At 47.8% G+C, this 14,180-nt stretch overlaps 1 long non-coding RNA gene across 1 annotated transcript in view; it reads right to left on the bottom strand.

Moving 5' to 3' along the window:
• Positions 1-3,215, bottom strand: part of LOC142827224 (uncharacterized) — a 40,026-nt gene extending 36,811 nt beyond the window's left edge. Inside the window, exon 1 of the long non-coding RNA XR_012901809.2 lies at positions 2,741-3,215. This is a non-coding gene — a long non-coding RNA (uncharacterized LOC142827224). The remainder of the gene's footprint in view (positions 1-2,740) is intronic.
• Positions 3,216-14,180: the final 10,965 nt, after the last annotated feature.

Below are 14,180 nucleotides of genomic sequence, written 5' to 3'. Positions count from 1 at the left end.
TTGCCAAAATAAAAATTGAATTGGTGTCTGCAGTGTGTCTGTGTGATGTGTGTTTTTGTAGATATAGCAAAATTAGCATTGTCAGGAGTGCTCACATAAGCAGAGTTTTAAGCAAACAAAGAATTAATGCACCAAAAAAAATGTATTATGGAGCTGTCAAGGCTGTTCGCCACTCTGGCACGATGAATGTAGAAGTTGGGGGCCCGCAAGAGCACTCCAAAATCTTGCCTCTACAGGGCCTGGAACAACAACTTCCCCCCCCCCCCCCCCGCCCAAAATCCTAATACCAAGATTTTCAGGACCTGCTGCCACCATCAAGTGCTTTGAACCCAAAAATAAAATAAACGGGGTGGACACTTGAAACCAACCCCAGGGATACCCCAAGCTCTCCCCCCCCCCCCCAAAAAAAAACATTTTGAAAAAGAAAAGAGAAAAACAAGCTGCAGTCTCTGGTAGCTGACACCTCAGTCAGAGGCATGCAGATAGACCTTCCAGGACACAAGACTCAACCAATACCAGTTAATTAGAAAAAAGAAACAATCTTTTATTTATCAAAACAAAACTACAGTTGCAAACATAATAATTTGGCTAGATCCGTGGTCCCCAACACGGTGCCTGCGGGTGCCATGGCGCCCGCAGGGGCATTTCCATGCACCCGCCAGGGGCTGGCCTGGCACTGGGCGCATGGCGGGGGGAGCACCGGCCCTGGGCGTGCGGCGCTTGGCAGGGGTAGTGCTGGCCCTGGGCGCGCAGCGCATGGCGGGGGGAGCGCCGGCCCCGGGCACGCGGCACATGGCGGGGGGAGCGCCGCCCCCGGGCATGCGGCTATGGGAGGGGGCCGCCCCCGGGGCGCAAGTGTCCCCGCCCCCTGGCGCTCGGCGGGCGAACGGCCACGCCCCCTGGCGCCCGACAACCTTGAAAGGTTGGGGACCACTGGGCTAGATGAAAAGAGCCACCATTTGATATAGATACTCGGGAAACCCCTAGGCTGTAAGGCTTAGTTACAAAAGAGAAAAAAAACCAACAAGCTGAGACATGGGTTCCAAACCCCCAAACAAGGAAAACAATAAATCCTGATAGACTATCTAAATTTTTCCTTACTTACACATTTTACGAAGTCCGTTCTTAGAGAAGCGTCTCCCTCAATACCTGAGAGAACTGCTTTGATCTCAAACAAAGAAGAGAGAGGAAAGAATCCTCTCTTCCAGTTTGAAATTCCTACCTGCATTGTTATTGGCTGACTGCCTGACACCTTGGCTAGGTACATTAGTTAACCCCTTGGTCTCTGGGTGCTGGTCAGCACTCCTGATTATGACAGGAGCAATTTGAGTTGCTGCACACACAGCATACCTGACACAAACCCACAAAAGCAAGGCAATGAAAACCATACAAACTTGTATTCCTCCATTCACAAGCCCAGACCTTACCGTTACCATCACTATACACCTCCACCTAAACTCACCACATTTTTCCCATTCCTAGTTGTTGCAGATATTTGGTGTAGTATATATCATTATGTTGTTTGGGAAAGTTTGGATGCTTGTGTGCGGAAAGGTGGTGGTGCACAGGCACTGAGATAATGGTAAGAAATGGACTTATAGGGTGTATATCCTGCTAGGAGACTTAAATTTTCACTTCCTTGCATTTGTCACAGAGAGAGTGTTAGTGTATGTAGCAAATGAAGTTTGCACATCAATTTCAATAACATTTCATTTTAAAATGAATCAAAACTAAGCACTCTGGCAAGGTCATTTTTTTCAAAATATTTTCAAATATATTTTATATTATTGGGTCATTTACAAATTACCAAACAAAACATCCATTACAAATAGCAAGTTAGAATACAAACTGAACAAACTAAGTACCAGTTGCCAAATCAGTTATAATTCAACCAAGTAGAAGACCAGTCACCAAGTTATTTTTCAGTTAGAATAATATAAAGTATTATGCCCTATTTTAAAATATAAAATCAAATTAAATACAAATTAAATATTTTAAAGGGGGAGAATCAAAACAGACCACTTCAGTTTTATCAAAATTAACATTTTGATTGATCTTGAGCAAATGTTCTTAGAAGATTTGGTGGGAAATGAAATTTGTTTTGATTTTGAATGATTATCCTCTCCCCAAAAAAAGTTGTCTTTTTTTTTTAATGGAAATTCCAGTTTTTGACTAGATGACAAGGTTTGCCGTTCACTGCCCCCATCCCATGCATTAAATAAGGGCTTTCAGACAAAGCTATTACAGGCACTCATCAATGTTTTTGACTGTCTGTCTGTCAGAATAGCTGAGCCAATTGGATCAGCTGAGCCCTAGGGATGAAAAGGGGATTGAGAGGAAAAAAAGAACAGTTTGCCTTCTGGGTTCTATCAAGTGACAAGAATGCTTTAAAAGAGCTTTTATACCTAATCTGTGATAAACATTGAATTAGGAGTGCACCTGTATCACAATGCAATTATTTGTCAGACATTGTAGTTTTGTACTGCACTGGTCAGCATTTATAGTCCATATGCCCCTCTGGGCCCAGTCCACTGAGGATGGGAGGTTGAGAAAGCAGTTATAGTGGAGGCTGGCTCTTTGGCACAATATGTAAAGATTCATGTGTTGAGCTGCGTAGGTTGGTGTTTGCCAACATGACAGACATCACACCTCTAAACAACCCATGTTAGCATGTGTGAATGGTGAGACGTATTTACTGGCAAGGATGCAGGAATGTAATTATTGCTAGTATAATACAAACATGCACGCTGCTGCAGCCGCTCCCAGTTGTATTCAATTCCAGCAGCCTACAAGAGATAAGGGAGCATTTTGCAAAATGATTGATTTCATTATATACACCTCAGCTCCATCAGACTTGTACTCTACCACCAAAGCATCCATTTCTCTATAATTGCTTTACGCTTTGCAAGTTACATTAGCTCAAACAACTTTAATGAATCAGTATTAATTAGGGATTGAGACTTTACATGCTAGATTTCAGTATCAATTCCCAATTTTATAATTTATGTAACACAAAGGTGTTAATCATGAAAAAGAACTATAGTTGCTCATAAATGGTTTTAAACAATAGTGTGAGTGTCTGTGGAAGCACTTCTGTGTCAGCAGCCACACATTTCCATATATTTGGAACTGCTGGTTTCGTGGGGACAACACTTGCTAGTGTGAGTGTCAGGATTCTTCCACCCCTCTCTTTGCTGGACATTTTCACAATAAACTAAGAGATTACATTGTGCCTATTCTGTTAGCAATCCCACATATATCTTTAGAATTTATGGTGATGGAGGTAACAAATGTCTGAAATAAACAGATGCACAGATAACATGGGATTGTGAGGAATGTATTTTAGCACGCAACCACATCATACAGTTTGGAAACTGTAGGATTTCTTCATCTGGTTTGAATACCCAATTGTTATATTTAAAAAAATAGATGGAGGAAAAGAACATTGAACTCCATGTTTATATCCCATTGATCGTAGCAATTTTTCATTGCAAGTTGTTACTATTGTTTGCCTTGGTCCTGAACATTACAGAATGGTGCAAAAGGGAAGGTTGTCAAATGGTTAGCTACACCTTCTTCTGAAGCCAGTCTCTCTTTGCCAAGACAGGAAACTAGAACACAGGTTAGAGAGCAAAAAAATTAGGGCCAGATTCTCATATCTAACAGGCCACTTTGCTCTTGCAGGGTACAGATTTTAAGGACCAATTCTATTGCTTTGGCATTGTATTGTAAGAGATAAGATCCTAATCCCTTGCAGCGTTCCTCAGAAAAAAAAGGTTAGGTGCCAAGGAACACCCAAGAGGCGGTGCTGGAGAGTCCAGTATTTAAGGTCATATATATATATGCAGGGGAAAAAAATGATTTGTGCCATCTCAGCCAAAGTTTATTATTATTTTTTTTTTAAATATTTCTATCCCGCCTCTCTATTTAAAATATTCAAGGTGGCTTCCAAAATTTTAAAACAGAATATATAAAGAAGTAGAATAAAAGACCCCAAGAGAGTAGCATAAAACCTACTAAGACACAAGAGGAGTCACATACACACGGGTAAAAAGGGTGTCTTTAGCCTGGCACTGACAATGCCAGCATTGACGCCAGGCGACTGCCCCAGGGGAGGGAATTCCATAGTCTAAGAGTAACAGCTGAGAAGGCTCTGCTCCATGTAGATGTCAGCCTTATCTCCATAAGTGGAGGAACACAGAGCAGACCCTCCCCAACTGATCTTATTCCTCAGGCAGGTTCATATGGGAGGAGACGGTTCTTGGGCAGGACTCCCAAGCTGCGTACCTGATCTTTCAGGGAGAGTGTGACCCGGTCCAGACTAGGAAACACACACACATTCCTAGTTAGATGGTTCCTGATCCATCTTACCTGGATTCAGCCTCAGCCTATTCTACCTCATCCAGTCCATCACCACCTCCAGACACTGGCTCAGATTAGTCACTGCCACCCCTGGATCCGATGTCACAGAGAGATAGACTTGGGTGTCATCTGCATATTGATGGCACTAGCCTCCAGATCACCTTACAGCCTCTCCCCGCAGTTTCATGTAGATGTTAAACAGCATAGGAGACAAGATGGAATCTTGAAGGATCCTGTAGCACAATCGCAACACGGTCAAGCAGCAGCTCCCTAGCCCCACCTTCTGAAAGTGTCCTGACAGGAAGGACCAGAACCACCGTAGTACCGTGCTTCTGATACCCAACTCCACCAGGCACTACAGAAGGATACCACGGTTGATGGTATAAAAAGCCACCAAGAGATCCAAAAGAGTCAACAGGGATGCACTCCCCCATCTCTCTCTCAGCATAGGTTGTTTACTAGGGCAACCAAGGTGGTTTCTGTTCTAAAACCAGTCCTGAAGCCAGACTGAAATGGATCCAGATAATCCATTTCTTCCAAGAAAGCCTGGAGTTGCAATGCCACCACTCTCTTGAATACCAGGAAGGGAATATTAGCAACTGGGCAATTCAAGTCACATGGGTCTAGGAAAGGCTTCTTAAGGGATAGCTTTACCTCCACCTCTTTCAAGGCAGCAGGGACCATCCCAGATCTAAAAGAAGCATTAACAATCCTCTGGACCCAGCCCTTCATCCCTCCTTGGCTTGATTAGTAAGCCATGAGGGACAGAGGGTCAAGCGAGCACATGGTCATTGGCACTCCTCCAAGCACCTTGTCCACATCCTCAGTCTACAAAAACTCAAGCCAATGCAAAGAAAAAATACTCAGTAGTGCACTCAACACATTCCATACCCTGCTTACATGTAGGGTTGCCAGATGGTTTAACCAAACATACCAAACACCTCCCCTGCCCCCCCCCCCCAAAAAAAAAACGACAGGGAAAAAAAAGAGGGGAGACCAAAGTTGTGGAGCAGAAAAAAAGGACCCCAAGAGTTAAGCATAAATAAATAAATACAATAAAACAGCATGGCCCCTTTAAGTGTGTGCAGAGTCAGAATAGGGATAGAAAGAGGGAGTGATTGAGCACTAAGACCCAGGGAAGGCATTGCTTCCCCTTGCTTTCAGGTCTTTAGGCTTTTTGCCAGCAGACATCTTGTTTTTTTGGTCCAGCCAGAGGGCAGCTTCCCTGCAGAATCAGGTAAGCAGACAGTCCAGGGGCAGGGGTAGGGATACCAGGTGTCTTCAAAAAAATACCGGACACGCTAGATCTCAGACTGGCCGGGAGAGAAGCGGGGCTGACTGGGAGAAGGTTGGGGGGGGAGCGAGACCCGTAAGCAGAGTTGGCCAGGGGAGATCGGGAGGAGGAGTGGGGGAGAACCAGCCAGCAGGAAGCAGGGCTGGCTGGGGGCAGCAGGACTAGCCAGGGGAGATCGGGGAGGAGCAGAGGGAAGAGAATTGGCCAGCGGGGAACGGGACTGATCCGGGCGCACACAGATCCCGGGGCGCTGCCCGTCCCACACACGGTCCCAGTGAAGCACGAGCGAGTCCGGCCGCAGGGATTCCATCCCGCCCCCCGCCCTTCGTGTAGTTGCATACTGCCTGGCTGGGAGACATGCTCACACAGCGTGAGCGTGTCTACCATCCAGGAAGTTCACAACTACATACTGATACTCCCAGGGCTGTCCTTGGGGTTAATGGTACCCTAGGCTGGATTATTAAACTGGTGCCCCTATGCCTGACTTGCTCTTCCACTCCCTACCTTTTCCCCTTCCCAGAGACCCCAGCAGCCAATCCCTTCCCTCAGACCATGCTGCAGGCAGCTCATTCGGTTCTCTTTAGGACGGAGCCCTGCTGTTACATGCTCCACTGCTTCTTGTCATAGGCGTGCGCAGCACATTTCAGTAGGGTGTGCACCCAAAGAATTTTTTTTAAATTTACTCTTTAACCTCCCATTAGTTACACCCCTGATCCCCTGTTAACCATGCCCCGGCCCCCATTAGCCACGCCTCTGGAGGCAACACTCTCGGGTCAAGATGGACACATGACCGAAAGTAAAAGGTGTCATGTGACCCGCCCCCCCCAGGACTCTTCCCACCATCCTCCTACCAATAGGGATTAGTTTAGCCCCCACCAAACCCTCCTCATGCAACTATCCTGCAATTGCATTAACCCAATGTGTGTGACATTAACTCGGGGGCGGAGAGGCTGGGGAAGTGTTCCTTCTACGAGTTTCCTCCCATAAGCAGAATGAATTTTGTGTTGTGCACCAGTACTGAGTTCATGTGGCTTGTTCGGCTGTGGCACCCAAGTTATTAATAAATATCTTATGAACCTCTACCCTTTCCCTCTGCTGCCATGTTCTCCTCCCTTTGCTCCATCAGCTCCCCTGGTGCCTGCTGCCCCCCAACCCCTCACCCTCCTCTGCTGTCCTGACTCCTGCCCTTCTCACTGTCCTCAGTCGTCCTGCGACCTGCCCCCCTCCACCAGCCCTTCTCTCCCCCCTGTGTCCACTCCTCCAGTAGCCCCACTCTGATCATGGCAGCTACCCCTCCTACCACCTATGGAGCTGTGGATCCAGGAGCTACCCCTCTTATGCCTCCCACACCTGCCCTGCCTCTCTCCTCTGGTGCTGGTCCCTTCCCTTGCAGGTGTCTGCCCTTCTGCTTCACCCCCAGAATTCCCTTACCCCTGCACCCTCCTGGTGCCTCCCCCTTCCCTCACTGCCCCTGCCCCCTTTTCCCTCTTTTTCCCTGATGCCCACCCCTTCACTACCCTCTGCCCCCATGCCCTCACATATGCCTTGCTCCATCCCCGCCTTCCTCATGCCCACCCCTACTTTCAAGCCTTCTTCCAGCACCTCCCCCTCCAGCCCCCAATGCCCTTACCCTCTCCTCTCCCAGCATCACCCTGTCCCCCCTCCCACTGACACCTCCCTTCCTGCCCTTTTGCACATTGTCTCCACTTGCCCCCCCCCCCCACATTTGTCTCTCTCCTCCACCCTGTCCCTTGGTGCTTGCCCCTTTCTTCTCCTGACCTGCTCCCCCTCCTCATGGCTGGGCGCTTGCAGGGGCTCGGAGGCTCCATCCACCCCCTCCTCTTCCTCAGCATCTCCCCCGGCCCAGCCATGGCTGGAGCATGCGCCAGCTGCCGCCTGGGTCCACCTCCTCAGCCCACGCAATGGGAGCCATGCCCAGGGCCCTGTGTCTGCCCAGAGCACATGGGGCGCACCACCCCGCTGCCCAGAGTGTGGCGCTGGAGGGGGGGCACCCCAGGCAGAGGCGGGACAGGCCTCAGGAAGGCAGAGACAGAGGCCCAGCTGCTTGCTGTGCCCAGGCAGCATTCGCAGGCCTGGCCCAGCCGCTGTCCCACCTCTAGCCAGGCTCTGCTACCCCACATCCCACTCGGCACTTCTCCTTCCTCCTCCTCCCCCGATCCACAGCTGGCCATTTTTAAAAATGGCGCTTTTATGCTTTCCAGGTGAAATCCATCTGAGTGCCATATGAGGGAGTCTTGTTTCACTCATCCAAAGGACATGCCCCAGCCATCTCCAGCGTCTCTGCTTGATCTCGTCCACAACATTGTTGATGCCAGTGCGTTGGCTTATCTCCTTATTGGTAACATGCTGTTCCCAGCGGACTCTGAGGATACGACAAAGGCACCATCCTTCAAATCCTCTGAGTCTGCTCTCAATCTTCTTGTTAGTCCTCCAAGTCTCTACGGCATACAGCGAGACTGAGCGCAAATTCGACCTATAGATCTTCAGTTTAGTCCTGGTCTGCAACAGTGACGACTTCCAATTGTGGTTAAACTTTTGGAAGGCTTGCGCTGCCAGGGCAATTCTAGTGAAGATCTCTTTGTCGATGTTGCTGTCCGCCGAGATGTAACTGCTGAGATACCTGAAGTCATTTACTTCCTCTAACTCTTCACCCATTACGGTGGTTTTACCGCTGTTAGTTGTCCTCAGTTTACATAAGAACATAAGAACGGCCGTACTGGGTCAGACCAAAGGTCCAGCTAGCCCAGTATCCTGTCTACCAACAGTGGCCAGCACCAGATGCCCCAGAGAGGGTGGACCGAAGACAATGATCAAGCGATTTGTCTCCTGCCATCCCTCTCCAGCCTCTGACAAACAGAGGCCAAGGACACCATTTTATCCCCTGGCTAATAGCCTTTTATGGACCTAACCTCCATGAAATTATCTAGCTTCTCTTTAAACTCTGTTATAGTCCTATCCTTCACAGCCTCCTCTGGCAAGGAGTTCCACAGGTTGACTACACGCTGTGTGAAGAAGAACTTTCTTTTATTAGTTTTAAACCTGCTACCCATTAATTTCATCACTTTGGACTTGCCAGGGTGAATTCTGAGCCCAATGCTTCTGGCTGTCTGGTCAACAATGTCGGTCTTTTCTTGGATGTCCTACTGATCATGCGCGAGAAGCGCCAGGTCATCTGCAAAGTCGCAGTCCTCAAGCCGAGCAGTTGGTCCCCATAGCACTCCCCTTGATCTGCCCTCAGTGGCTCTGCACATCACCCAGTCGATGACCACAAGGAAGATAACAGGTGAGATTACACAGCCCTGTCTGACCCATCTTCACATGAAACCAGTCACTCTGCTGTCCTTCATGTTGCACACAGCATTGATTCTTAGTGTACAGGTCCTTCAGGATGTTAATGACCTTCTCAGGGAACCTGTATGCTTGTAGAATTCTCCTGAGTGAGGGGTGGTGGATGCTATCAAACGCCTTCTCAAAATTGATTAAATTAATGTAGAGTGAGGAGTTCCACTCTATTGACTGCTCCACTATGGTGCATAGGACAAAGACCTGGTCCGTGCACGACCTTCCACTTCTGAAGCCAGCCTGTTCTTCCCTGAGGATTTTCCAATGCCCTTTCACATTCTCTGTAGCAGGACTCTACAGAAAATCTTTCCCGGCACAGACAGCAGATTAATGCCTCTCCAATTCCAGCAGATGGACAGATCGCCTTTTTGGGTAACTTCACAATGATGCCCTTCTTCCAGGCCTCCGGTACCCTCTCTTCTTCCCAGACCCTGTTGAAGAGACCCCTCAGAGCTTGTGCGCTTGCCTTGGGGTCTGCCTTAAGCATTTCAGCAGTGATCTGGTCTTCCTTGGGCGCTGTTGCCCTTCGTCTGTTTGATAGCGTCTGCTATCTCCAGCTCACTGATGTCCCCACATTCCATGTCTACTTGGAGGTTCATACTTCTAATATCAGCCTCTTCCTCTGGGTCTGGTCTGTTGCGAGTCTCCCTGAAGTGTTCCATCCACCTGCTGAGCTGTTCTTTTGCTGTCACCAGCATTTTCCCATTCTTGTCTCTTACTACAGCAGACTTGTTGGTAAAGTCTCCTATAAGAGTCTTGGTGATCTTGTACACTGTCCTAGTATCTCCTCTGTCTACTGCTGACTGGGCCTCCATGGCAATATTGTCCACATACGCTCTCTTATCTCTTCGTACACTTCTCTTCACAGCAATGTTTAGGTCCCTGTAGACCTGTACAGCTGTTATTTTATCTTTGTCACTGTCTGCAAGTGTGCGCTGTTTAACCGCCTTCCTGTTCTCAATGAGCTACCATGTAGCATCTGAAATCCACTCCCTTCTCTGTTTCTTCTTGTACCCCAATACAATCTTGCTGGTTTCCAGGTATACCTTCTGAATCTCCTCAGAGTGGATGGGTATGTCTACACTACCCTCCTAGTTCGAACTAGGAGGGTAATGTAGGCATACCACACTTGCAAATGAAGCCCGGGATTTGAATTTCCCGGGCTTCATTTGCATAAGCGGGGAGCCGCCATTTTTAAAACCCCGCTGGTTCGAACCCCGTGCAGCGCGGCTACACGGGGCTCGAACTAGGTAGTTCGGACTAAGATTCCTATTCCGAACTACCAGTACACCTCGTGGAACGTGTACCGGTAGTTCGGAATAGGAATCCTAGTCCAAACTACCTAGTTCGAGCCCCGTGTAGCCGCACTGCACGGGGTTCGAACCAGCGGGGTTTTAAAAATGGCGGCTCCCCGCTTATGCAAATGAAGCCCGGGAAATTCAAATCCCGGGCTTCATTTGCAAGTGCGGTATGCCTACATTACCCCGCAAGTTCGAACTAGCGGGGTAGTGTAGACATACCCGATATTAGTACCATCTGCTATCAGATCTTCCAGCAGGCTGAATCTGTTGGACAGCTCTAGAGTGAACTGGAACTTCACTGTTGAATGTTTTAGTCTACTGGAGTCAAAGAGCTGGCCACCAGTCTTTCTGTCTGTCCTTTTCAGCCATTTCAGCTTGAGCTGCAACTTGCAAAGAAGAAGATGATGATCGCTGTTGGCATCTGCTCCTCTCAGCGCTCGGACATTTCTCATGGATCTTCTCCACTTCTGGTTGATAGCAATGTGATCAATTTGGTTACAAGTCCTTCTATCTGGAGATATCCAGGTCAACTTATGTATTGTCTTATGTTGAAAGACAGTGCCTCCTATCACCAGACCATTCTCCGGGCACAAATCTACAAAACACTGTCCATTATCGTTTATTTTGCCGACACCCTCTGGGTCCATGCAGGATTCGTAGCCTTCATTATCCGACCCGACTTTTGCATTCAGATCCCCCATTATGATCAAAACGTCGTGGCAAGGTGTCTTGTCTATCTGCTCTTGCAGGTTGCTATAGAATAAGTCCTCCTCCTCCTCTGTTGCTTGTTCGGTAAATGCATAGCATTGAATAATGGTGGTTTTGGCGTAGCTGGAAAAGAATCTTGCTCTGATGATGCAAATAAGGTTGCATCCTACAAAATTAGCATGACACCTAGTACTTGCTAATTCAGACTCATAAGCACCTGAGTTCTACCACATAGCAAAGATCTGGTTTGAATGTAATACAATTTACCATGCATTATTTAGTAACCCAGGATTTTAAAAAAATCATTAAGTTCAGAGATTTAGGGTGTGTCTAGACTACAGGGTTTTTTCGAAAAAAGTGGCCTTTTTTTCGAAGAAACTTCCCCTGCGTCTAGACTGCGGCAGCATTCTGTCGACAGTAAATTGAAAGAACGCGGCAGTTTTTTCGACTGCGGAAAACCTCGTTTCATGAGGAATAACACTTTTTTTTGAAAGTGCTCTTTCGAAAAAAGGTGCTATGTAATGCAAACTGTGCTTTTTTTAAAGAGAGCATCCAGACTGCCTGGGTGCTCTCTTTCGAAAAAGCAGCTTGCTTTCTCAAAAGTACTGGTTGTAGTCTAGATGCTCTTTTTCGAAAGAGGCTTTTTCAAAAGTATCTTTTATCGAAATTATCTTTCGAAAAAGCCTCTTTTGAAAGAAGCTTGCAGTCTAGACGTAGCCTTAGATATCTGCAACGCTCCAAAAAAATTCTTTTAAAAGAATCTTTTTCTTTCTTATCGTAAGCCATTAACACCTATGTAAGCTTTGTTTGAAATGCAATCATGCAAATGTTTTCCTAGCATGCGCGCGCACACACACGCACACATACACACACACAGCATGTAGTCTGCTCCCTTTTCCTCCTCCCCCCCACTACACACCCAGCCTAAGAGGACTGCACCAAGTGAATCAGGACAACCCCAACAAAACTGTCCCCTGGCTCCATCTCACTGCACAGATACCAGCATCCACCTCACCCCTGCTTCCCCCACCTTCCCAATGTATTCAAGCCCCTTACCTCCCCATTCCCAGCCCAAAAGGGTTGAAGAGACTGCTGGGTACATGTGTGTGCGCATCCGTCCGTCCGTCCATCCGTCTGTCCAGCAAACAGTACTCTCCAATCTCCCCTCCCCTCTGACTTTACCCCAAGCCAATTAATAAATAACTCCCTCCCTCCCCCCAGCTGATTAACCCTCCTGTCTCAGCTGTTTATCTCAGCTGCTTTTCTGCTCTGGGAGTTCTTTAGTTCAGCATGCAGCAGCTCCGTTTAACTGCTGTTTACAGGCACCCCACTACTCCCACTGCCCCACCAGGCAGCTGGGTTTCCTATCTGCCTGGGGAGCTTTGAACTTTTGTGTGGGGCTCAGAAAATAGTTGTGCACCTTAGAGGAAACTTTGAAGGAGATGTGACGAAGGCGGAGAAGTAACTTTCCTTCGCCATCAGTACTGCTACAAAGTAGGCTTGTAATTTGGCTCTAACCCGCAATCAATCAGACTCGGCTTGAGTTCTCCTCCAGTGACGCTCTATCTATTGTACCAACCATTTCGTTACCTGCAACTCCCCAGAAAACCAGGGAGCAAACTGGGCTCAACCAGTCCAAAGTGGATGCTTAGGAGCTATCATGTCAACCACCCAGGCTACCTTGATGTTCCATATATCAACCAGGGCATCAACAGGTCCACAAGCCATAATAGATTAACAGTCCCTCAGGGACCTCAGGAAACCCTCCTGATCAATCAGCCATCTTTATTGGTCCCCTGCCTCTGTGGAGGGAGAGGTCAGCAAACAGTCTAAACTTGACCAGGTAGTGATCAGTCCATGACAAAGAGAGTGTAACCACATCCCTTATCCCAAGATCTCTATCACCCCTTGTCCAAAAGACCAGATTGAGCATATGACCTGCCACGTGAATGGAGGCAATTTTTGGGGTGATAGTCCCGAGATCATCATGGTGGCCATTAAGTTTTGAGCTGGACAGACAGGACCGCCTTGGCACGAACATTAAAGTCCCCCAAAACTAAAAGCCTTGGGGTCCTCAACACCACATCTGAGACCACCTTGGCCAGGTCAAGTAGAGCATCTGCCAATGCAGCGAGGTGGTGGTACACAAGCAGACCACCCAACCTATCCCAGCCACCCAACACCAGAAACAAACACTCAAATCTAGCACTTCATTGAACTGGGGCCCTGGCCAGTGAGATAGTATGCTGATAGACAATCACCACACTCACCCCCCGCTCCCTTCAACGTCAAGGCAAGAATGGTGCTGGACCAAAACCCAAGCCAAGCACAACTAGGAAAGGTCAACATCTCCCTCCACACCCAGCCAGATCTCTGTGATACAGGCCAGGTGGGCCCCTTCATCCAAGATTAAATCCTGGATGATAGTCGTCTTGTGGGATACTGACCTGGCATTCAGCAACAGCATCATCAGCCAGTTGTTAAAGTTCCCAGGGTCACTGAGGCTGGGAGCAGGACCAGAATGAGGAATAGCACATAACTGTATAAACCTCATACCCCCTCAGTTGGCATGTCCTGATTCCACCACTATATCTTCCCCCTGCCTGTCACGACTCCCACTATGCCATCTGAACCCTCCCGCTTAGCTATCCCGCCGGTGCCACAATCATAATAATGAAAACAAAAAACAGCACACACACACACACACACGCGCGCACGTGCGCACCCCTTCCTTGACCTTCTGTGTGGGCAGGTAGAGGGAATCATCTCTCACCAAAAACCTTCCTCTGCTCTCCCTGCTCTCACCAGGTATTGAATAGAGATAGAAATGTAGCCGTGTTAGTCTGGTGTAGCACGAACAAAAAACAGGACTATGTAGCACATTAAAGACTAACAAGATGGCTTATTAGGTGATGAGCTTTCATGGACCAGACCCACTTCCTCAGATCAAATAGTGGAAGAAAACAGTTTCTTGCCATTTCAACCAGAAAGGACATTGTCTCAACAACTTGATTACCTGCATCCTGCTTCAAAGACCTTTTCAGACCACACTTCAAAGAGAATCTTCTGAACTGTCATTCATGCTTAAATTCGACACTTTACGCTTAGGTTTAAACAAAGACATTAATTATCTTACCCATTACAAAGATAGC

The sequence above is a fragment of the Pelodiscus sinensis genome, chromosome 2, assembly GCF_052426305.1.
Source record: "Pelodiscus sinensis isolate ZL-2025 chromosome 2, ASM5242630v1, whole genome shotgun sequence".
NCBI classification, from domain to species: Eukaryota; Metazoa; Chordata; order Testudines; family Trionychidae; genus Pelodiscus; species Pelodiscus sinensis.
The sequence above is the reverse complement of the archived record's forward strand: the minus strand, read 5'-3'. Positions and strand labels throughout refer to the sequence as shown.